We start from the raw sequence: 23,103 nt of genomic DNA on the forward strand, positions 1-23,103 counted from the left end.
AAAAGTCAGTATTGAAAACAAATTTAAAAAATTCTGAACATCACTAGAGAAAGTACAAACCACACACAAAAAAACCATTGGTATTCAACACACAGAAGAGAAAGTATTAATTTCTAATAGATGTCTGAAAAAAATCAACATGATTGTTGATAAAGAAAATGCAAATCAAACCCACAATGTGACCCAATTTCACATTCATTTGACTAGCAAAGCTGGAAAGTGTCTCCTTATGAAGGATGGGGAGGACCTATTATTCACTGCTGTTAGGTTTGTATATGATAGAGACTTTCTAGAAAACAGGTTAATGTCACTGTGTAGGGCTGGATATCCACACATCCTACCACATAGGAATTCCGTATCTACCCAAGAGAAAGCCTTGTACACAACACAATGTATGAGAAAAGTCATAGAGAAGTGTTGGGCATAACTCAAATGTTCTTCTAGAAGAATGAATGAATAAACTGTAGTATAGTCACGCAAATGAATCTTAAAAAGGAGAAAGATAAATAAACTAAACTATATGCAATATGGATGAATCATAGAAAGTTAAAAAAGCTAAAATATTAAATATAAATTTTCTTTTGATAAGATTTTAAAACTATGATAAATTAGGAATGTATACTACATAAATAATATGAAAGATATAAATAAAATTAAAATAATGTAAAAATGACAAAAATTGATGAACATGGGGGTTGGAGTGATGGTTATGCTGATGGAAGTAGGTGGGGAAAGAGACAGAGACAGAGAAAATATCTCTTTCAGATTGACCGGGGAAAGACTAGGGGATAAATGGGTGACGATTTGTCAACATGAAATCAAACCAAAGCAGGATTTTATTTCTAGCCCAATAGTGTGTGTATGTGTGTGTATGTAAGGTTGTGAAATGCTAAATAAAAATAGACTCTGAAGTCAAATTCAGCATTTTATTTTATTTTGTAACAGAGAGCCCAGAACAAAATAGAGGAGCTGTGCCGTGGAGTTGAACCAGTGCATTTTTCAGTTCTGTTCTAATTCAAGTTCATTAGTTACTTTAGTTTATGCCAGTCTGGATGGAATTCTAGCTTTGGCAACTCACGCTGGAACATTTTTTTGACTTTTGATTTTCTGAAAATTGATTAAAATTTTAAAAGTTGAAAACATTTTCAAAGGTTTATAGTTCGATAGTTAAAAATTTAGACTTTCTCAAATATTATTGAGCTCATAGTTGAAAATGTGGTTAGAGCTAGCCAACCTTTATGACCTCAGCACAGATAAAATGGAAAAAAATCTGGTTGTAATAAAATTATAACACTCATATATTTTCGAGTGAAGAAAAAGTTAAAATGACAACAGCAACAGAATGATTGTGTTGGAGTTCAATTAAGACATTCTTATGTATCTCATACTTTCTTTAGCCCTGACTAATGGATGTGAAACTGCTGGCATGGACACTATCCAGGATGTCCAGTAAGTACTGTCATTTCTAACAAGTAAACATAACAACATCGCAAACAAGCAATAAATCAAAGAAGATGGCTCTCTCTATTTATAAGCACTAAAATGTAACATTCCCCTTTGTAGATTTCTGGAAAGAGTTTGCAGACATAAAGCAAGCACTCATCAGTAAAGTTCTTATTTTAACCAAATTATCTGCCCAGATGGAAGTTTTATTTTGTTTGAGTGGGCATGTGACAGTATCACTCTGAAATGATGGTGCTGGTTCTGGCATATTGCATCTGGAAGAGATGTAATGAGTATTATTGTATTTCTTTGAAAATACATCATTATGCAAAAATTATCTCTTGGAATAAAATTTCTTATGTTTGGTAAAAGTCCAAGAGAGAAGATTTTAAATTCCAAGCATGAATATTATCCCAATGTGAGTTATTAATTAGAAGGCAAGTTTTCCTCATGAGCATTCTGAGTTTAAATATGTTATTTACAAGTATAATAGGCAAATGAAACCATTTAAAAATTAACGGAATGTGTCTCTCCAATTCTATCCTAGCTTGATTCTCTCATGCTTATTTCACCCCCATGAGAGTTCACAGCAAGACCTTGCTGTTTGACATTTCATTTAGTTTCAAAAATTGGCTAAAAGGGAATCAAATCTATGTATTCATACATATGAATGACATGTTTCAGGCCACCCAGTGTAGACTGTTATGGCTCTCTCTCAATATTCATGACTCCAGTCAGGATCATGATGGACATGCCCAAGTTCAGTTTGATTGAAAGTAGCATGAATATAGAAGGACTAGAATTGGGGAGGGGGAGTGTTGAGTCTAGATTTCCTATTACAATTTGAACAATAAAAATTTGATTGTCTTGGATGCTTCTGAAAACTTCCCACCAAAATATATCTAAATAGAACTGGAGTGTGAATTTGTAACATGAAGTGTAGATGTTTAGTCCAAATGCAAAATATCCTTAAAGACCTTATTTTGAAATTCACCTTTTATCCTCTATAATATATGCTTGGTTGAATGTAAAAACATAGATGTAGCACAAATACCAGTTAAAACCATTGCAGTCTCATTCAAATCATTTAGAACAATCAACACTCAAGACTTGAGCACCAGAACAGGAGAGAGGATGAGCTCCTGAGTTGAACTACGTTTAAGAAAGAGAGTTAGAGACCGGTGAAAGGCAGTCAGAGAGATAAGGGGCACAATTGAGAATGGATTACCAGAAGACAAGAGAAGAGACCAGTCAACAATATCAGATAAGTCGGAGAAAGTGAGAAAGGCATGGACATGAGCTGACACGAGGCCACTGAACTTGATGATGGAGATATCATTAGGGCTTGTAGAGACAGACAGCTGTTTCTGAAGAATGATTTGAGGGAGAGAAATGTCAATGGCTTACAGAAGAGGTGGAGATCAGTTGGCCCCTTTCTAGTGAGGGTTGAAGATGAGAAGGAGGCAAAGAGGAGAGAAAGAAGGAGAGATACAGCCAATTATTTGCATTTTTATATTTGTAGCAAACAACTAGAAAAGATGAAGATAAGTCATTGATAATAGTCTAGTATCATATAAAATACCAGAAAAATGTCTAGCAAAAATATGCAGGATATTTACCAATATATTGATCTCTCCCTAGAGTCAAGTATCAGTATTCTGTGTTCTTTATTTAAACTCATAAGATGATTCTAACATTTATATAGAAGATATACTCAAAAGGAATAATAAAATGATGACAAGAAAGGCAATACATTTTTTGATTACTTTTGGTTTCTCCATAGAGAAAATGGCCATGTCACCTGGTGGGAAGGTGGGAAGGCAACTGCCTGTCTTTTTCCACCTGCAGTAATAACCCAGCTGCCTTACTGATATGTGTCAAGGACATCTTGAGACATCCTCCAATTCCTCAGGCAATTTCTCCATTGAATATAGCCACTATAAGATAGTGCACCAAAATAGATGAGGGTGTAGTCATGGGAGCTTGTTTCCTTGAGAAGGTGAGTCAGGAAGCTCCCAGGACGGAAGACCTTCTGGGGAGATGGCCCAGTACAATCTAGGGTCAATAGTCTCAGCTACTTGGGAATCACCCTCTGATGTGGCCAAGTGAGGCTTTTAGATAAAAGGGTAGTCATAAGCATTGAGAAAAATACTTTAGAGCTCCATGTGAAAAACAAATCCTTTCTCTGGTGTCGTTTGGGTTTGGCAGTATAGTTATTAGAAATTCTGTCTGGGGCTTCTGTTCTTTCCTGCTCTCGGCCCTTCAGCATATGAAACCAGCATACCAGATGACCACGTATGATCCAGTGTTGTCAAAGGAGAAGCTGAGGAGGTGTTAGACTTCTTGGATGCAAGTGGAGGCTGGAGTTGGCTACTATTGGATGTGCTGAGTGTAGTTCAACACCATCTGATGGTGTCATGATGATACTGGAGGCGGGCAGGGAAGTGCTGGGAGGAGAAGGGTGGGTCCCTGGTGAGGGCTCCAGTCCTGGGCCTGTGCCCAGGGACATAGGTAGGGACAGACACTCCTGCCTTACCGTCCAAATGTTGCATTTCCCAAGACCACCCTGGCCCACCATGCCCCATCCTGTGCCTGTAAAAACCCCGAGACACGAGCACAGACACGAGCAGCTGGACACTGAGAGGAACACACCAGCGGAAGAAAACACAAGCGGCTGGATGTCGAGAGGAATGCATCAGCATAAGAACACACCAACAGTGCCGGAACACTGGCAGGCCATCGACTGGCAGAACGACACTAAGTTTGACCAGGATGGTCGGAGGAGAGCCCGGCCACTGAGCAGCCCGACTCGAGGGGAAAACCACATTCCCACTCCATCTCCCTTCTGGCTCCCCCATGGGCTGAGGGCTCTTTCCACTGAATAACACCTTGCACTCATTCTCCAAGCCCATGTGTGATCTAAGTTTTCTGGTACACCAAGGCAGGAACCCCGGGATACAGAAAGCTCTCTGTCCTTGTGATAAGCCAGAGGGTCTAATTGAGCTGGTTTACACAAGCCGCCTACAGAAGGCAGAACTAAAAGAGCACCTTGTAACACACACCCACTGGGACTTCAGGAGCTGTAAACATCCACGCCTAGACACTGCCATGGGGTTGGAGTCCCACAACCTGCCCGTCTGCATGCTCCCCCTAGAGGTTTGAGCAGCGGGCCACCAAAAAAGGCAGCCACACCCGCCGTCGCTCGCCCTGCGAGGGGCACAAGGGAATTTTTCCTTTCAATGAGGCCAAGATTTCTTTTTTTCTTTAGCCAATTAATTTGCTTAATATTAGATAATAATGCTATGTAAACCATATAATGTTAGAATAATCTATTCATACAGTTTTAAAATAACACAGGTAGGATTGATCTTTGTTGCTGGTGCATCCATTGTGTTGCTGGTGCATCCATTGTGTTGCTCTGCTTACAGCGCTGACTGTTCCCTCTCAAGCTTTGATCATGCTCAATCTCAGCACATTTGCATCATTCTCATTTTCCGTCTTCTGGCAGATATGTTGATGACGAACCATATTTTAGTCATCCCTTCGCCCCAACAACTAATATAAACCCTGTCCCAGATTGTGCTTAGTAAATCTTGCTGCGTGGCTGAATGAATGACTGAAATCCAAAGCTCAGTACTGAGAAGTAGCGGCTATAATTTAACAAGCTTCTGACTTAAAAAGACTCTCTTCTCTCTGTCCTGTTCAAAGTCACGGTTTTAAAACATCTATATTCTTTATACCTCTGTCCTCCCTCCAAAATCTTGCAGAGAGGAAGGTGGGAGGTCAGATAATGGATATTTTCTTTGCTGTGTGAAATGGGTTAGACTCTCACTGGGCACACAGGCAATCCCAAGACCTTTCAATCACCCCATAACTATCACCGGGCACGGGAAATACGAGTGTGTTCTTGCCACACACTCCATTTAATGCATGCCTTCCATGAACACTTGCCATGAGCCCAGTTTCTTGCTTGGTTCAAGGAATACAAAGCTGAATAGTGGCGGCCTTCTCACTGAGACCTCCTCAAATCTCTCCTACAAAGCACCGGCAGCTTTCTCATAAAGAACAGCAGAAACTGTGTGTATGGGAGGATGAGAGAGGGAGTCATAGGGGGAGAAAAAGTTTCTGATGGAGTTTTGATAGGTGGCAAGAAGAGAAAAAAAAACTCCCTCCCCAAAATGCAGAGGCAAAGAGGAGCCTCATGCTAGGGGTTGGTTAGGGAGTAATTTTATAGTTTTTAAAAATAATTTTAGAAAGACTACTATGGCAAAGAGGCTAGGGCATAAAGCAGTGGGAAGAGAGTAGAGACAACTATACTTCCCCTGCAGGGGTGTGTGTGTGTGTGTGTGTGTGTGTGTGTGTGTGTGTCTGTCTGTGTACAAGGGTGGGAGCAATTCTTTGATTCTTTCAGTTCATTCACTTCTCAGCTAACAAGCTAAAAAGTTTCTGTTTCTAGTTTTGTATTTTTGTATCCTCAGGTGAGGTTTCTGCAAGTCAAACCCTTATGGCTGAATTTTTTGTTTGAATACATTTTCCCACTTGGCACAGCTTGGCACATCTTGATCTCTACTTTCATTGAGAATCATAACTGTATTAGAAGAAGGAAGACATTTTTATATTTGTAGCAAACAATTAGAAAAGGGGAAGAGAATATATATACTTAAAGTGGATGTATTTATATATATTTAAAGTGGATACCATAGGCTCATACACGTAGAAGGCTCTCAATAAACTTGATGGTGGTCCAACCAAGTCTAAAGTTCTTGGTACACATCTGCACAAGTGAGACTCAGAACAGTGAAGTAGGTCCCCTAAACTGACTTAGTTAGCCGGTCCCAGTGCTAGCTAGTGTAAAAATCCAGGACATCCAAGTCCAAGGCTTGCAATACCGCATGGCTTTATGTTATTTATTTATTCATAGGTATTTATTAAACACCTTTTATGTGCCAGGCATTATGCTCATTCATAATTTTTTGACATTGATCCAGGCCGCAATCAGAATGAAAGCGCAATAAAAAGCCACAACTTTATTATTCCATTTTTCGGGGGCCTAGTCTTGCATTGATTACATCCCCACATAATCTCCAAGAGAGATTTTTTTGCTGGCATATTCACCATCATTCAACTGTAGCAGCATGAAGGAAGCTATTAGTGCATAGGTTTCTGTGGTTATTTGACATAAAATAAATGTCAGCTTTGTAATCTTAGCCCTTATGAAACAAGTGTTAACTAAATTGAGTGAGAACAGCTCACATTTAAAGTGCTTCTATTGGCCAGTCCTTCAAAGGTAAAATGAACTCCTCCAAGTCATTATCAATGTTCTCATCAATAAGCAGACACTCTAGCTGGATACGCAGGGAAGATCTCTGGGTCTTTCAAAGACAAAATAACACACACTAATGAGTTAGAGACACATATTGGTTTGTGACTCAAAAATGTGATTTGTTGTCAGAAGAAATAACAACTAAAGGTGAGTTACTACCTATTCTACAAACATGATTACTCCCAGGAGTGACTTCCTAAAGTTCCAAGAATTAGAGGACTGCTTATCAAATTAAATAAAAATTAAGTATGTTTATAATTTGTTTTCATGCATCCCAGAGTCTTTTTACTATTCTGTTGGCCTTTCTTTCTCTTCACATGTCCATATAAGAGTTCGAAAACTCTACTGCCGATTTCAGCTAGCAACTTTATTTCAATCAAGTGTGAGAATGATTCTATTTCCTGCTACAGTTCAGAATCTTTTTCTACCAATCAAATGAAGAATGAGTTTGCTTATGCTGTTTCAGGTCATCATGAATGGTCCCAGGTGATTCAAGGCCCACTTTGAATTGATGTTGGTGTTTGGGCCTCCAGCTTCATCCACTACCATGGGTGACCCTCAACCAACCATTGGTGTGGTCAGGTCCTCAGCGCCCTTGCTTCTGAATGGGAACAGATGCCTCTTGGGTTGTAGGAGAGTCTGTCAACTGTCAGCACTCTGTATGAGCTGGGCCCTGCCATCATGCCTCTCCTCCCCACTGTGCCTGCCCCTGAGGGCCTCCTCAATACTTCCTCTGTTCCTGCAGGGCCATCACTGAACTCAGCAGAGCACAGACACAGAATTTATATTTCATGAGGGGTGCAAGAAGGTCAGTGGCACTGAGGAAAGCTAGGCTCACAAAATGTTTTAAATGGACTGTAGCCACAGCCAAGACCTGACCAGAAGGCTGTGGCCAGGCTTCCTGCTCCTGGTGCAGCCCCTTCAGGTGAGGCAGAGGACACAGTGGCTCATCACTGGGCCAGAGCCCAGAAAGCACAAGCCTTATTTCAGCTCTAGCCCATTGCAATTTTTTTCTCCTGTCCTCTGGCCCTCACAGCTGGGATCACGAAAGTCCCCAATGGCCATGGCGAGATCAGTCCTGTGTTAACCCCCCCTGGCAGGAGTAGAGGGTTTCTTAACCTTAGCACCGTGGACATTTGGGGCAGGATAACTTTGTTGTGGGAGGCTGCCCTGTGCACTGTAGGCTGTTAACAGTATCCCTGGATGCCAGTAGCACTTCCCTAGTTGTGATGACCAAGAATGTCTCTGGTCATTGCCAGGTCTCTGCTGGGATTGACCCTGGGTCAGAATCACATTAGGCATGACGAACGGGACTGGTCTTGTACCGCCTCCTGTGCAAATCTGCTTTGGCACATTTGCCTGCTACTCCAGCCACATTAAACTTCTGCTAGTCTCCAAATGCAGGGGCCACCACACACCACTGGCTCTTTACACCTGCCCTTTCTTCCATGGGACTTTCTTATCTTTCTGGTCTATTTGGAAAACTCATTCTGATTCGATAAGCTCCTCAAGGTGTCTCCACAAACATTTCCCTGATCAGCTCAAGCAGAATCAGTGGCTTATTCCCTTGTATAATACTCCATCAGCCCACAGTGATCCATCATCCTGCAAGGGAAGCCTGCCATGGAGTTCCTGTCCCAACAGACACAGAGGTCCCATGCCGTTTCACTAGAGTGTGATGGGTCCTATGAGAGGAAGGTTCCAGTGCTCCAGGACCCTAACAGTGAGGGTCTCTGTCTGCCAGGGAGCAATGCAGGCCTCCTAAGGCAATGGCAGACCAGGGAGATGTGAAAGTGAACAGTGGTTGTCCAACCAAAAGAACAGCAAGTGTGGAAACAGTGTGCTCTTGCAGCAGGGACTCATTTAAATCATTCACATAGAAAATCCGAGTTTATTATAAATCATGCTGCTATAGAGACACATGCACACGTATGTTTATTGCGGCACTATTCACAATAGAAAGACTTGGAATCAACCCAAATGTCCATCAGTGACAGACTGGATAAAGAAAATGTGGCACATATACACCATGGAATACTATGCAGCCATAAAAAAGGATGAGTTCGTGTCATTTGTAGGGACGTGGATGCAGCTGGAAACCATCATTCTCAGCAAACTACCACAAGAACAGAAAACCAAACACCGCATGTTCTCACTCATAGGTGGGAATTGAACAATGAGATCACTTGGACTCTGGAAGGGGAACATCACACACCAGGGCCTATTATGGGGAGGGGGGAGGGGGGAGGGATGGCATTGGGAGTTATACCTGATGTAAATGATGAGTTGATGGGTGCTGACGAGTTGAGGGTGCAGCACACCAACATGGCACAAGTATACATATGTAACAAACCTGCATGTTGTGCACACGTACCCTAGAACTTAAAGTATAATTAAAAAAAAAAAAAGAAAAAAAAAAAGAAAATCCGAGTTTACCGAGCGCCAAATATATCCCAGATTCCATGTGCAGTGTGCATAGGAAGCAGGCCCTAACCTTGACCCTGAGGCACTTGAGACCTGCCCATGCCTTGCTGTGTCCTTTGTCTGCCCTGGCTTGTTTCACTGCCTGGGGATGGGGGCTTCGGTCACAGCCATGCTGGCCATATGGAAACTGTGCCAAGGATGGTCTGTGTTTCTGGTTTCACTCACCAGAGGCATGAGGGTCCCTTTAGCATATGATTTTCATCACTGGGAGGGAAATCTGGGCTGGCAAACAATTTAGAAGTCATGGGGTTGAATAATGCTGCCAACAGAGAAGGAAGTAATGTCACGAATAGATTCGCAGGCGTCAGGATTTTTTTTGAGGCTCGTTCTTTCCCACCCACTTTTACTTTCTGGCCACTGCTATGGAGCAAATGTTCGTGTCCTTCCAAAATTCACATTTGGAAGCCGTACCCATCAATACGATGATATGAGGAGGTGAGATTTTTAGGAAGTAATTATTTCCGGAAGGTGGAGTCCTCATGAATGAGATTAGTGCCCTTATAAAAAGAGACACAAGAGACATGATCTCTCTCTCCACTGTGTGAGGGCTCAGTGAAAAGGCGGCCTTCCATAAACTGGGCAGGGAGGCCTCACTAGGAACTGAGTTAACCAGTACCTTGATCTTGATCTTCCAGCCTCCCAAACTGTAAGGAATAAATTTCTGTTGTTGAAGTTACCCAGTCTGTGGTGTTTTGTTATAGCAATCTGAGCTGACTAAGACACCCACTGGATCACAGTTTAATTGAATATGGTAGTTGTATAAAATTTGAATACTATGCAGCCATAAAAAAGGATGAGTTCATGTCCTTTGTAGGGACATGCATGAAGCAAGAAACCATCATTCTGAGCAAACTATCGCAAGGACAGAAAACCAAACACTGCATGTTCTCATTCATAGGTGGGAATTGAACAATGAGAACACTTGGACACAGGAAGGGCAACATCACACACCGGGGTCTGTTGTGGGGGAGGGGGAGAGGGGAGGGGTAGCATTAGGAGATACACCTAATGTAAATGACGAGTTAATGGGTGCGGCACAGCAGCATGGCACATGTATACATATGTAACAAACCTGTACGTTGTGCACATGTACCCTAGAACTTAAAGTATAATAATAAAAAAAAGAAAAAAAAATTGTAAATCATAAAAATGTACCACCTACTCGGTGTGTATTTTCACATGCACTTTACAGAAATCCTGTGACGCAGAAAATTTCCCCTTTCAAGTGAAGAAATTGACAGCACAGTGATGAACTTTCTCTAGGAGTTACAGCCAAGAATTGGTGGACTCTGAATTCAAACCTTTTGCTTAGGGCTGCCCCATCCTGCCTGAGTCCCAACAGAGGTCAGAGACACCAGTAGGTGGCCTGAACAGGGGAGCAGGCTGGTCACAAGGGAGCAGCTTTGGGTTCAGCAGTTATGATACAGTTGCTGGGAACTTCTGCCCATCTGGCCCGACTGGTTGGCTGAAATGGCTCTATCCTTGATGAAAACCTGCTGGAAGGAATTAGGAACACAGAAGACATTGCCAAAGGATACATTGTTCAGACCCCTAAATTTGCTGCTCCTCATCCCCTGCCTGGGCATGGATTGAACGTTGATATGTTGCAGTCTCACCACTGGAGAGAAGAAATTCTCAATTCCTGTGTGCCCAGGACTCCCAGGGAGAAGAGCATCTGGGCCTGATGTCCCCCACGGCAGGCAATCGTGTGCGGGTCTGTGGTTACACCCGCCCACACTTTCCATGTCACCTGACAAAGGTGCGCTTTCCAGTAACTCATTGCAAAACTTTTGTGAAAGGAAAAACATCTAGTCTGATGTGAGATGAATAAGTTGGTTTAATAAGTATGGGTTATGGAATCATAATAATGGGGAAAGAAAAAAGACAAAAATAAGAGTAGGGCACCTGGAGTTTAAATGCAGGTAAGAATAAAAGCAATTAAAAAGTCATATGTTTTCTCAAAGCTTTGGTCTGTGTCTTGGTGTTTTCAAGGAAGCTGAAGGTACCCTGATCGGTCCGGGGCACACTGGCACAGAGCCAACACATGATGATTCTAGGAGAGACTGCTGTGCCTCAGACTGCTTTCATCACCAGACAGTGGCCCCTTGAGTGTGGGTTGAGTGTGGACTCAGCCTTACTTTCTGCAGGGGTTGGGGGAAAACCAGGCCTAACATCCAGCAACAGAACATTAACTCAGCTAGTGAAAAATGGAAGTGACGTCACAAATGCCGCATTATGAAAGTAGCTATTTTTTAAATAGCTCAACTGCACAATTGCCAAGGCTTGGATCCCTCTCTTAAAGTCTTATAGAGGCCTTGTAACCAACTCCTGGCTAATCTGGGCTGATAGTTGCTGCTTTCCAACTGCCAAGCTGTCAGGGGATTGTTTCCTTTGTTAAAACTCACAGGGTGAGGTGGAGAACAATGTTCATATTTCTGTACTTTGTGCGTGCTCCTTGCTCCCTCTGGAACATTCCCTGTTATTTGCCACTTGGCAAATTCTCATTCTTATACACCACCATCTGCATCTCCAACTGAATCATCTCATCCTCAGTGCACTTGCTCCCTTTTTATTCTATTAATACAATGTTTGGTGCAGCCCCATGGTCATTATCATTTGTGCTCTAATTCTGCATTCATGTACATCTTTACTAATAAAAATAGAGAACATCGATCCAGAACTTGCTATGTACCAGGGGCAGTGCTAAGCATGTTGTTCATATTATTTTACCTAATTCTTGCAACAATATTTTTAGGCAGTGCTATCCACATTATCACCACTTGACAGAGGAGAAATTGACAGCTAGGTATGCACTTGCCAAGGGTCACACATATGGAAAGATCAGAGCCAGAATTTAAACCCAAGGAGTCAATGATCTCACTTATATGTGAATTGGAAATAAATGGAACTCATAGACACAGAGAGTAGAATGGTAGTTTGCCAGGGGCTGGGGCTGGAACTGGGGCTGGGACTGGGGCTGGGAAGATGTTGGTCAAAGGGTATCAAGTTGCAGTTATAAGATGAATAAGTTCTGGGGATCTAATGTACAGCATGGTGACTATGGTTAATAATAATATATTGTGTGCTTGAAATTTGCTAAGAGAGTAGATCTTAAGTGTTCCCACCAACCCTCACCCCACACAAAAGGTAACCGTGTGAGATTATGGATATGTTAAGTGGCTTGATTGTAGTGATCAATTCACAGTATGTACATATATCAAATCATCACATATATGCCTTCCATATATACTGTTTCCTCCTGTCCATTGCATCTCAATTGGGCTGGGAAAAATAAAACAAACCCAAGCAGTCTGGCTCTAGAGGTGCGATGCTTTCCTGCCATCCTGTCTGCTCCCAGGACTCTGTGCTCCCAGAACCCAAGGGGGGTTCAGGCCTTATCCATCTTTGCATTCACGCCCCCTCACCTCTCTCATAAAGACCCTGGTCATCCATCCTTGGATTCACTCCTGCACCTCTTTCAAACATGGAGGGGCATAGAGAATTATGTAGTTGAGAAGCACCTGGCCCCTTTGTGCTTTGATGTCCACACAGTGAGGACTTCTCATTTTATGGTGTGGGCCAAGAGAATCAATCCCAATCTCTTTAGAGTGATTCTCCAGCTTCCTGTTTGGAGGACCAGCAAGAGAATGGGCCAGCAGGCCACTTTGTGTATCTTTCTGACAGGCTGTGTGTGAAATAGCTGGTCCTCACTAGCCTGAAAACCTAAGGGAGGAAGAGTGCCACATCCCAGCTGTGCCCCTGGTGCCCAGCTTGTAGTGAAGCCTTAGAGAAGCTGCTTCCTGCTGGTGTTGCATGTCCACAGCCCATACTGAGAGAAGAGATTGTAGCAGACTGAAGGTTGCCAACGTGAAATCACAGGATGGGAAAGCAAGACATCCCTCACTGATTAAATGTAAGATAACAATAACAACAGTAATAATAGTAAAAAGTGGCTGGATGCTTCTATGCTTTATGTGCTGTGCCTAGGGCCTGCCATAGATCATTTGCTCTTCATAGCAACTCTGGGCTATCTCATATTGCTCCCATTTATAGATGAGAAAACTGAGGCTTAGAGATTAAGTAACTTGTCATTGCGCAACAGGTTAGTGAATGGTTGGTCTGATCTCAAATCTTATTTTTTAGAATAACTAGAAAATATATTCCTTCATGCCTTTAGTCCATTTGGGCTGCTATAACAAATTACTGTAAATGGGATGGTTTATAAACAACAGAAATATATTTCTTACAGTTTTGAAGACTGGGAAGTTCAAAATCAAGACACTAGCAGATTTAGCATCTGGCGAGGACTCTTGGTTCATAGACAGTGCCTTCTCGCTGTGTTGTCACATGGTGGAAGGGGTGAGGAAACTCTCTGGGGTCTCTTTTATAAGGATGTTGACCCATTCATGAGGCTCCATCCTCATGCCTTAATCATCCCCAGAGGCCCCACCTCCTAATACCATCACCTTGGGAGTAAGGATGTTAATATATGAATTCTGGGGGACACAGACATTCAGAACACAGTACATTCCTTCTACAAGGCCTAACCCCGGGCCTGGTAGACACTGAGGCACACATATCTGTCCTTGAGAGAACTCCAGCCAAGGAACACAGTGGGGTAAGGCCCCTGGAAGGCTGCTGTCAGTGGACAGGTGCACAGGTTAGGACAGATCTGGGAGAGACGGAGGGCCCAGGAGCTACTGAAGTGATGCCTCCAGGTGTAAGGCCTGGGGGGCCACGTGGAGACAGGTGGCAGAGAGACTGGGAAGGAAGCAGAGCCAAAGCCTCTGTCTGGATGAGGCTCAAGAACGAACAGAGCAACTGGGCAAGAAGGATAGGCAGTGGCCACCCAAGAAGGATGGCAGAGTTCTTAATTTCATGAATGGGGCAGCCCTGAGATGGGAAGAAGCTGAAAGCAGAGGCTGGAAGTTGAGAATCAGGGCCCATCTATTTAGTTTGGACCACAGCACACTTTTGCTACTGTCTAGGTTGTTTTGCCTTTTAATGGAACCAACCTTGAATAAACAGATTTTGTGTACAAAAAAGTCTGGATATCCTCCCCCTTCCTTTTTTTTTTTTTGAGACGGAGTCTCGTTCTGTCGCCCAGGCTGGAGTGCAGTGGCCGGACCTCAGCTCACGGCAAGCTCCGCCTCCCGGGTTTATGCCATTCTCCTGCCTCAGCCTCCCGAGTAGCTGGGACTACAGACGCCCGCCACCAAGCCCCACTAGTTTTTTTTTTTTTTTTTTTTTTTTTGTATTTTTTAGTTGAGACGGGGTTTCACCGTGTTAACCAGGATGGTCTTGATCTCCTGACCTCGTGATCCGCCGGTCTCGGCCTCCCAAAGTGCTGGGATTACACCCTTGGATATCCCTTCTTTAGTAAGCCAGAAGATCAGTCCTGTTGGGCTCCTTCACATGGGACAGCAGTTGGCAGAAGGGTCCTTGCTCCCAACTCTCCCCTCCCCAGAGGGCAGAGTTTCTGCCTCCTGGGCTATGTTCAACCTGCACTGCGCTCCTCACCCAATGGGAGGGACTAATCAACCTGTTTGGGCTGTAGATACTTTAAATTGTAATTTCTGCCCTGAGGCATGGGGGTTTCTAAAGTCTTAATGGAGGGGAATGAAGATCATTGTAGGTGAGAAAATCCAGGGACATGTCCTGGGGATCTTGGCTGTGTCACCTACACAGATACTGAATTCCCCTAGAATGTGGGCAGGAGCAGAGGAGGTGATCCCAATCCCTCACTTAATGTGGGGTAGGTCATTCAGATTGATGTAGGTGGCAAGGATGGATCCAGGGTTAACCACCACATGCCATGTGCTTCGAGAGACATTTTTTTTTTCATGTAGATGAAAAAGCAAAGCCATTTCACAGTTTACATTCTACTCAAATACAAAAAGAAAAATAAATAGATTTGCTGGCAATCAGGAGTTTAATTGGCTAGTGGGTCACAGTGCGTATAAACACTACAATTGTTTTGTTCCTTTGGATTTTGGGTTAAAAACTGCAGTTTGCATATTTTAGGGACTTTTAGGGATTTTCCAAGGCCAAAGTTGTGTACAAGCCAATCATATTACAATCGTTCTCTCTTTATCACTCTTAAAAATCATTTAATAGAAACTTAGAGAGCAGACTTGGGAATATAATAAAATTTGGCTCCTTTAAATTGAACACATATTTTCTAAACCTCCAATAGATACTTTCCAGAAAAGAACGGCTGTAATATGGCATTTATTGTTACAAAATTAGGCGGACCAAGAGGTCACTTATAATGTTTATGAGAAGTAGCTCCAATCACGAATGGTTTCATGCCACCGGTAATATTAGGTAACTTCTTTAGTCCTGACCCAAGTATCAATCACTTCTCTGCTCCATCACCCTAGTCCCCACCAGCTCTGTGAGACAAGTGAGGGAGGGTTCTAGGTATCCCCAGTTTGCAGCAGAGGATACTGAGATCTGATGAGGTGTTTTTCATGTGCACTCTATAAAACTGTGCCACTGCTTGGCATTGCGATGAGCTCCATTCTCTTGAGCTCATCGTATGGTTAGTTAATGAGCTGAGAAGTGGAAAAGTGTGCTGAATCAGGACAGGATGATGCTGGGGAGCAAAGCAGGGTGATGCAGTCCCGTGGCAGGTATGTGGGGTGAGCCAGCCCACACCTGCCATACCCTGATTCTCCACGTCTGAGTCCTTTCTCCAGGGCTACAGCTCACATTTGCGGTTGGCCTAAACAAAGTAAAACAGGTTAGAATGTGTCAGGTCCATAGCTTTACCTGAAGGGAGCTTACAGGAAGTTCCAAGGCAGGGAAGCCTTGTTTCCTTCTCCAAACTCATTCTCACAGTTGTATTGTCATAGGAGTTGATCTCTCAACTGTGCACTTCCTATGTGTGCAGACTCAACATTTCCTAAACTGAACTCTTTTGGAGACGGTGTTCACTTGAGCTTCCAGAATTGTCTCCCAGAAACCCTATGTCCAGAGGCCAGCCAGTTGTCTCCTCTAGACTCCTAGACAGCTGCCCTGGTCTTGCCAGCCCTAGACCATTCTTCATAGATGGATCAAGATGACGCCTTTGCCGTCTCTGCAACCGAAGCTCCTACTTCTCAATTACTTCAGACAAAAGTCCTAGAGTCAGCTGGTGATCCTCAGCCTCTGGAGACATCAGTGGTTCTGACACTTTTCTACACTAGTATCCCCACTGAGAGGTGAGCAGGCATAATGTGCCATTTTGGGTTTTTACCCTTCAGGGCTGGGCCTCAAGCATGATGTTGCTCTGAAGTTCAGTGTTTTATTTTTAAAATCCCATGTTACTGCAAAGCATATGCATGTTTGATTCAAAATGTAAATTTATTTCTATTTGCAATATTGGGAAACTAAGTAATTCAGATGCATTCTCCTTGGCAAAATATAAGAAACACTTGGCTGGGCACGGTGGCTCATGCCTGTAATCCCAGCACTTTGGGAGGCCAAGACAGGTGGATCACAAGGTCAGGAGTTTGAGACCAGCCTGGCCAACACGGTGAAGCCCCATCTCTACTATAAATACAAAAATTAGCTGGGCATGTTGGTGGGCGCCTGTAATCCCAGCTACTTGGAGGCTGAGTCAGGAGAATCATTTGAACCTGGGAGGCAGAGGTTGCAGTGAGCCGAGATCATGCCATTGCACTCCAGCCTGGGTGACAGGGCGAGACTCCACCTCAAAAAAAAAAAAAAAAAAAAAAGAAACACTTTATGAAAGGTGTTGGAGGACTAACAAATCAGTGGAGAATAGAAAGCCAACACCCGGGGGAAGAAGTAGACAAGGAAGGCAAGCCAGAATTAGGGATGCTTTTCCTCTTCAGTTTCTGTCAATTCCAGAAGGGTTGGAGGGTGGAGGTGGTGAAGAGCCCGATCATGGCTGGGCACTCCTCCCACCCCAAGCTTGAGGTGAGCTCTGAAAGTCTGGGCCTTAGGGGTGAGGGCAAACTCAAAATGGGCCAGTTATTCCTGGGACTGAAACTCATCTTTGAATCATCTCAGTCCACGGTTGAAATAAAACTGTCTGCAGGTTGCTAGTGTGCTGGCCACCTGCCAGAAGTGGAAGCAAATAATAACTGAGAAAGCAGATTATTGTACAGTCTTTCATATACAATTATAGTCAGTCAATCAAAAACAACCAGGTGTACGCAGGCAGAAAACTATGAGATCTAAAAGAAGAAAGACATCACACAAAAGAGCAAGAGTCATACAGGGAACTTATGGAATGTGATCATAATATATTGACTAAAAATAACTATGCTAATATGCCTAAGAAAATAAAAAACAAAACCGAGAACAGAGTGTTTGAAGAAAGTCCCAAGGGGACATTCTGTGATTTAACAAATCCAGAAGAAAAACTAACTCAAAGGATGAGTTTAGCAATAAGTTAGATACAGTTCAAGCAAAAAAGGATTAAAAAATAGAGAAAAGAACATGGGAGACATATTGGTTATTTGAAAAAGATCTAACATACTTGTAATGGGACTCACACAATGAGGGGAGAGAGAGAGAGGAAAGAGAAAGAGGAGAGGGGAAGTGCCAGAGGGAGAGTGGGAGAGAAAGAATGCCTAGAATAAATGTAAGAATCACAAGTGACTACTTTGCTTGCATCTGTGTAAGTACTATTGGAAATTTTGGTGAAATGGATCATTTTTTGGAAAACAGAGTTTACCAAAATCAATTCAAACAGCAATGAAATGTTTAAACAGGCCCATCTCCACAGTAAACTAGATAAAATTATCAAGGAATATTTTGCATAAAAACATCAGGCCCAGATAGTCTTTCAGGGGAATTCAACCAAACTTGTAGAAACCAGAAATGCTCAAAATCTCTATGAAGAAAAATGGGAAATGTTCCTGAAAAATAGAAAATAGATTTGAAAAACAGATATCCTTGTATTTTTCTGTGATGTGTAAATGTCATAAAAATGACACTCCCTGTTTCTTTATGAATTTCATATAATCCCAACAAAAATACCAATAAGCTTTTGCCCTTGGACTTAGGCAAGTTGATACTGACATTTGTACTGGAAAATAAACACACTTGAATAACTAGGCAAGTACTGAAAGGGAAGAATTATAAGGGATTATTACTTCAGCAAACATTACAGCAAAGCCACAGAATGAAAACGCTGTGCCACTGGTGCATGCAGAGTAGCAGATTGGCGGGTCAGGTTGAAAACTGTAGACATTGGTCCAATTACACATGGACATTCAGAATATGATGATGGTGGCATGTCAAATTACTGGACAAAATTGAACCTCTTCATTAATGGTGCTGGGCCAGCAGGACAGTCATTAGGAAACAGATAAAATTATATCCATTCGTCATTCTATACATACGAGATAAACTCCAAAAGGTTCAGAGATAATGAGCGAAAAGATACAATAATAGAAAATAATGTGTGAAAAACTTCAAAACCTCAGCATAGGTTAAGACTTTCTAGCCATAACTTAATCTACAGGCGACAAAACAGTGAGGGATTAATTAATTTGACTTCTTAAAAAGAAAAATATGTTTATGGCAAATGACATCAAGAATACTCTTGAATCAATCTTTATAATATATATCACAGATAAGGAAACTAATATCCCTGATGTATAAAGGACATTTAAAATTGTGAAAAAAAATCTAAAAGTCCTATAAAATGGGCAAGATATATATATATATATATAAATTATAAATTGCTCAAATATATATATAACATATATATGATATAAAACTATATATACATATAGTTGATGTAAAACTATATTTTTTAAAACATGAAAAGATGCTCAAACATCATGCATAATAAGAGAAATGTACATTATAACAATATCAATGCACAACTGCACAGATAGGCAAGATTTCAAAAGCTTGACAATAAATTGTTAGCAAGTCTCTAGTGAAGTGGGTACTCATACTTTACCGGTGGAAAAGCTAAGTGAACAACCCTTATGGAGGGGGATTTGGCAATATCTAAAAAAGAAAAAAATACGTATTTATCGTTTGATCCAGCAATCCTATTTCTAGAAATACACTCTAAAAACACACCTTTAACAGTACAAAAGTACATATGCACATATTGTTAAAAGCAGTGCTTATACTTGCAAAATACTGGAAATTACCTAAGTGTCCAAATATAGAAGAGTAGCTAAAAAATGACACACAAAAAGAACAGTACACAGTTGGATAAGAGAATAAAAATGATCTCTATGAGTGACTTCATAGTGTTTTCTGAGAGATACTGTTAATTAAAATAGGCAAAGTGTCAAAGAGTACATATAGTATGCTGCTTTTGTAAAGAAAGAGAGGGAAATTATAAAATATACGATATCTTCCACTTGTAACAAAACACTAGAAGGATAAACCAGAAGACAAGAAAATTGATTATTAAAAGATGTAGGATCAATGGTGTTGAAGGGCCAGAGTAGAGTTAATTTTCTGGGTATGTCATACAGTTTTGAGTTTGGGAAATATGTTAATATTGTGTATATTCCCAAATCACATTAAATTGACAATTTTAAGAAAAACTAAAACTGAATGCAAATAGAAATAGATGAATGTAACTCTCCTTTATAATCTCAGTGAAGGGGAACATCAATTGCAAGTAACTGGATGTAGTTTGATTACAAAACTGTATGCTTCAGAATACAACCCTTAATCAAATCTTGCGCTCTCAGTAGTAGGCTTATGTTTTGTATGACATGTTTATAGCAATTCTGAAACTATTTTAATGTAGATTAGAGCAAATGATTACAAGTGTTAATATTTTTGGAAGTCAGAGTTCTCATTATAAATTGCTCAAAATTGGCCAAGGGCAGATGAATATCAAGCGTCTTTGGATCAGGAAACCCTGAGAAGATATGAAATATCTTATCTGTATTGTTCAACTTGTCATCTTATGACAAGAAACTATTCTAGATTAAAGAGGGCCAAAGACAAAAGATAAATGGAATATGCATTGCAGACTGAATCCTGTGGTGGGGGAAAATATGCTATAAAGGATAATTGACAATATTAAAATATTAAATGTAGACTATTTAAAATTGTATATCTGTGATAAATTTCCTGAATTTTTAAACTTTATTTTAGTTATGTAAGAAAACATCCTCATTGAAAATATATACTGAGGTATTGATAAGTCGTGGGGCATAATGAATGCAAGTACTTTTAAACTGCTCATGAAAAAATACCTACAAAGACAAGGAAAAGAATGATAAAACTAATGTGGCAAAATGTTTAAAGTAAAAGGATACAATATTTCTCTGTACTAGTATGCAACTTTTTAGTATGTTTGAAATTATTTTTAAAGTTAAAAAGTTACAGACAGTAAGTAAATTTCTCTTCAACAATAACATAGAAGTCAGGAGAGGTTGCTGCAAATGTGTTCATTTTTACAGCTGAATAGTATTCCATGGTCACTCATAAGTGGGAACTAAGTTGTGAGGATGAAAAGGCATAGGAATGATACAATGGATTTTGGGGACTTGGGGGGAAGGGTGGTGGGGGGTGGTGATGGATAAAAGGCTACAAATTGGGTACAGTGTATACTGCTCGGGTGATGGGCGCACCAAAATCTCACAAATCACCACTAAAAAACTTACTCATATTACCAAAACCACCTGTTCCCCAGAAACCTATGGGGAAAAAAAAAGATGTCAGGAGATGGTAAATGTCCTTAAATTGTGCAAAGGTCTCTCGCACTGTCTGGCAAGTGGTGAGGTGCAAATTACTATGAGACTTTTACCAAGTCAGGAATACCTGCTACAATCTCTAGGGTAACCACTAAAAAGATAGAAAAGAATATCTAATTACAAAAATAGTAGAGGTGAAAATGGGATAAAAAACACTCCATCAATTCAAAATAAGGCAAGAAGAAAAACTGAAAGTAAGACAGAGCAGGTGGAAATCGTAATATAAAGCAAATAGTAAGATGGCAGATGTAAAATCAATCATATCAGTAAACACACTAATTATAAAGACTCTAAATCTTTAAAATGTCTGTCTATGCTTAGATGAAACCTAACTATATGCTGCTTTCTTCCAAGATTGCAAATAAGAAGATGAAAAAAGCTGCAGTCTTGTTGAATACTTGGAAATGGATTGTAGATTCAAATTAGGTAATTTGAGGAGATGTTCATAAAGAAAACATTGATAGCTACTGATGTAGTTAATATGCCATACCCATTTGGTTCATTACAATAAAAGACAATTCTATATTAGAAAATCAGTGATTCACCATATTAACCTAAGAAAGGAGGAATTATATATTATCATTTTTATCACTGGAGAAAAAATTTTGATAAAACTCAATAATTGTTTATGATAAAAATCCTAGAAACTAGAGAAAAAATGAAACTTTATTTGACAAAAGAAGCTTACAAAAATTTTACAGCAACCATCATAGTTACTGGTGAAATGTTCAAAGTTTTCCCTTGGGTACTGGGAGGGAGACAAGGCTGTCTTCTAGCACTAAACTTCTCAACATTTTACTGGGGCCTCTAACAACTGTAGCAAGGCAAGTAAAAGAAACGATAGGTGCATGCATTGAAAAGGAAGAAACAAAGCAATTCTCATTCTGAGATAACACAATTATGGATATAGAAAATCTAGAGGAATCTTCAGGTAAATTATGAGAATTAATAAGTGAATTTAGGAATATTTGCTTCACATCACTGGATAGGAGTCAATATAAGCAAATCAACTACAAAAAGACAAATTAAAATTTAGATAACCTACATAACACCATAAACATACCACTTTCCCAGGAAAAAAATCTAATCGGTGATATGAATGTCTCTACACAGAAAACTATAAAATGTGATTGCTATTAACTAATGCATACTAAACAAAATAGGCATGATTTATATTTATGCATTGGATTATTTTAAAGATTGAAATGTTGGAATATTTTGAAGTTATCCACAAGTTGATATGCAGATTCAATATCTCAGTAGGTCTTTTCGGGGTATAAACTGACAAAACGATTTTCTAATTTGAATAGAAATACACAAGGCCTAGAGCTGTCAAGAGAATATTAAAAAGAGCCAGTGAATCAGGAGGACATACTCCATAAACATGCAGATTTACGACATACAGTTGTAGTAGTTTCAGCACTATTGCATTCCTGAAAGTAGAGCAGGAAAGACAAAATGCACACACATAAGAATGTGTGTGTGTGCTTTGCTTTGCAGATGCTTTTTGTTGTATATAACAAAAGTGAGCCTAAAGAACAGTGAAGAAAACCGTGTGTGTGTGTTTTTTTAAAACAAAAAACTAGATTCAATTTTATATCCACATGGAAAATAAAGAAATTCCCTTCTTACCTTAGATGAAAATAAATTCCAGGTGGACTGCAGGTCTATATGAATAGTTAAAACCTAAAGGCTTCTAGAAGGCAATATAGCAAAGTATCTTCATGTTCTTTGGGCAAGGAAAAATTTATTGATAAATACATTTTGCTAAATATAAATGATAAAAAATTGAGTACATTAAAATTAAGAATGTCTGTGTACCAAATGACATCTATAAGTAAGTGAAGAGGTACAATAAATGGTTTATATTCAAAATATATGAAGTATATCTGCAAATTAATAAGGAAGACACATAAATAGAAAACTAGAGAATAGACAAGCACACATGTTACATAAAAGGATATTCAAATAAGCACATGATATAAATCCTTTATAATTTATCAAAATATTAATAATTAAAGTACGATGTTGAATCCATTCACAAAACCAGAATACCAAGCTAAAGAACCTGAAATAAAACTAAGCATTGATGGAGATGTGGTGCAACTGGAACTCTCCTGCAAGGCTGGTGGGAGTGTAAATTAGCAGGACCACACT

General features: G+C 40.5%; 1 long non-coding RNA gene across 2 annotated transcripts in view; it reads left to right on the forward strand.

Moving 5' to 3' along the window:
- The window catches only part of LOC106997431 (uncharacterized), a 43,693-nt gene that overhangs the window by 15,139 nt on the left and 5,451 nt on the right, over window positions 1–23,103 (forward strand). Inside the window, exon 4 of one of the 2 annotated variants that reach the window (XR_013415881.1) lies at window positions 1,398–6,191. This is a non-coding gene — a long non-coding RNA (uncharacterized LOC106997431). Of the gene's footprint in view, window positions 1–1,397; window positions 6,192–23,103 lie in introns of those variants that run through there. The other variant, XR_013415882.1, reaches the window with a different exon arrangement.

This window comes from Macaca mulatta, chromosome 3 (genome assembly GCF_049350105.2).
Source record: "Macaca mulatta isolate MMU2019108-1 chromosome 3, T2T-MMU8v2.0, whole genome shotgun sequence".
NCBI classification, from domain to species: Eukaryota; Metazoa; Chordata; class Mammalia; order Primates; family Cercopithecidae; genus Macaca; species Macaca mulatta.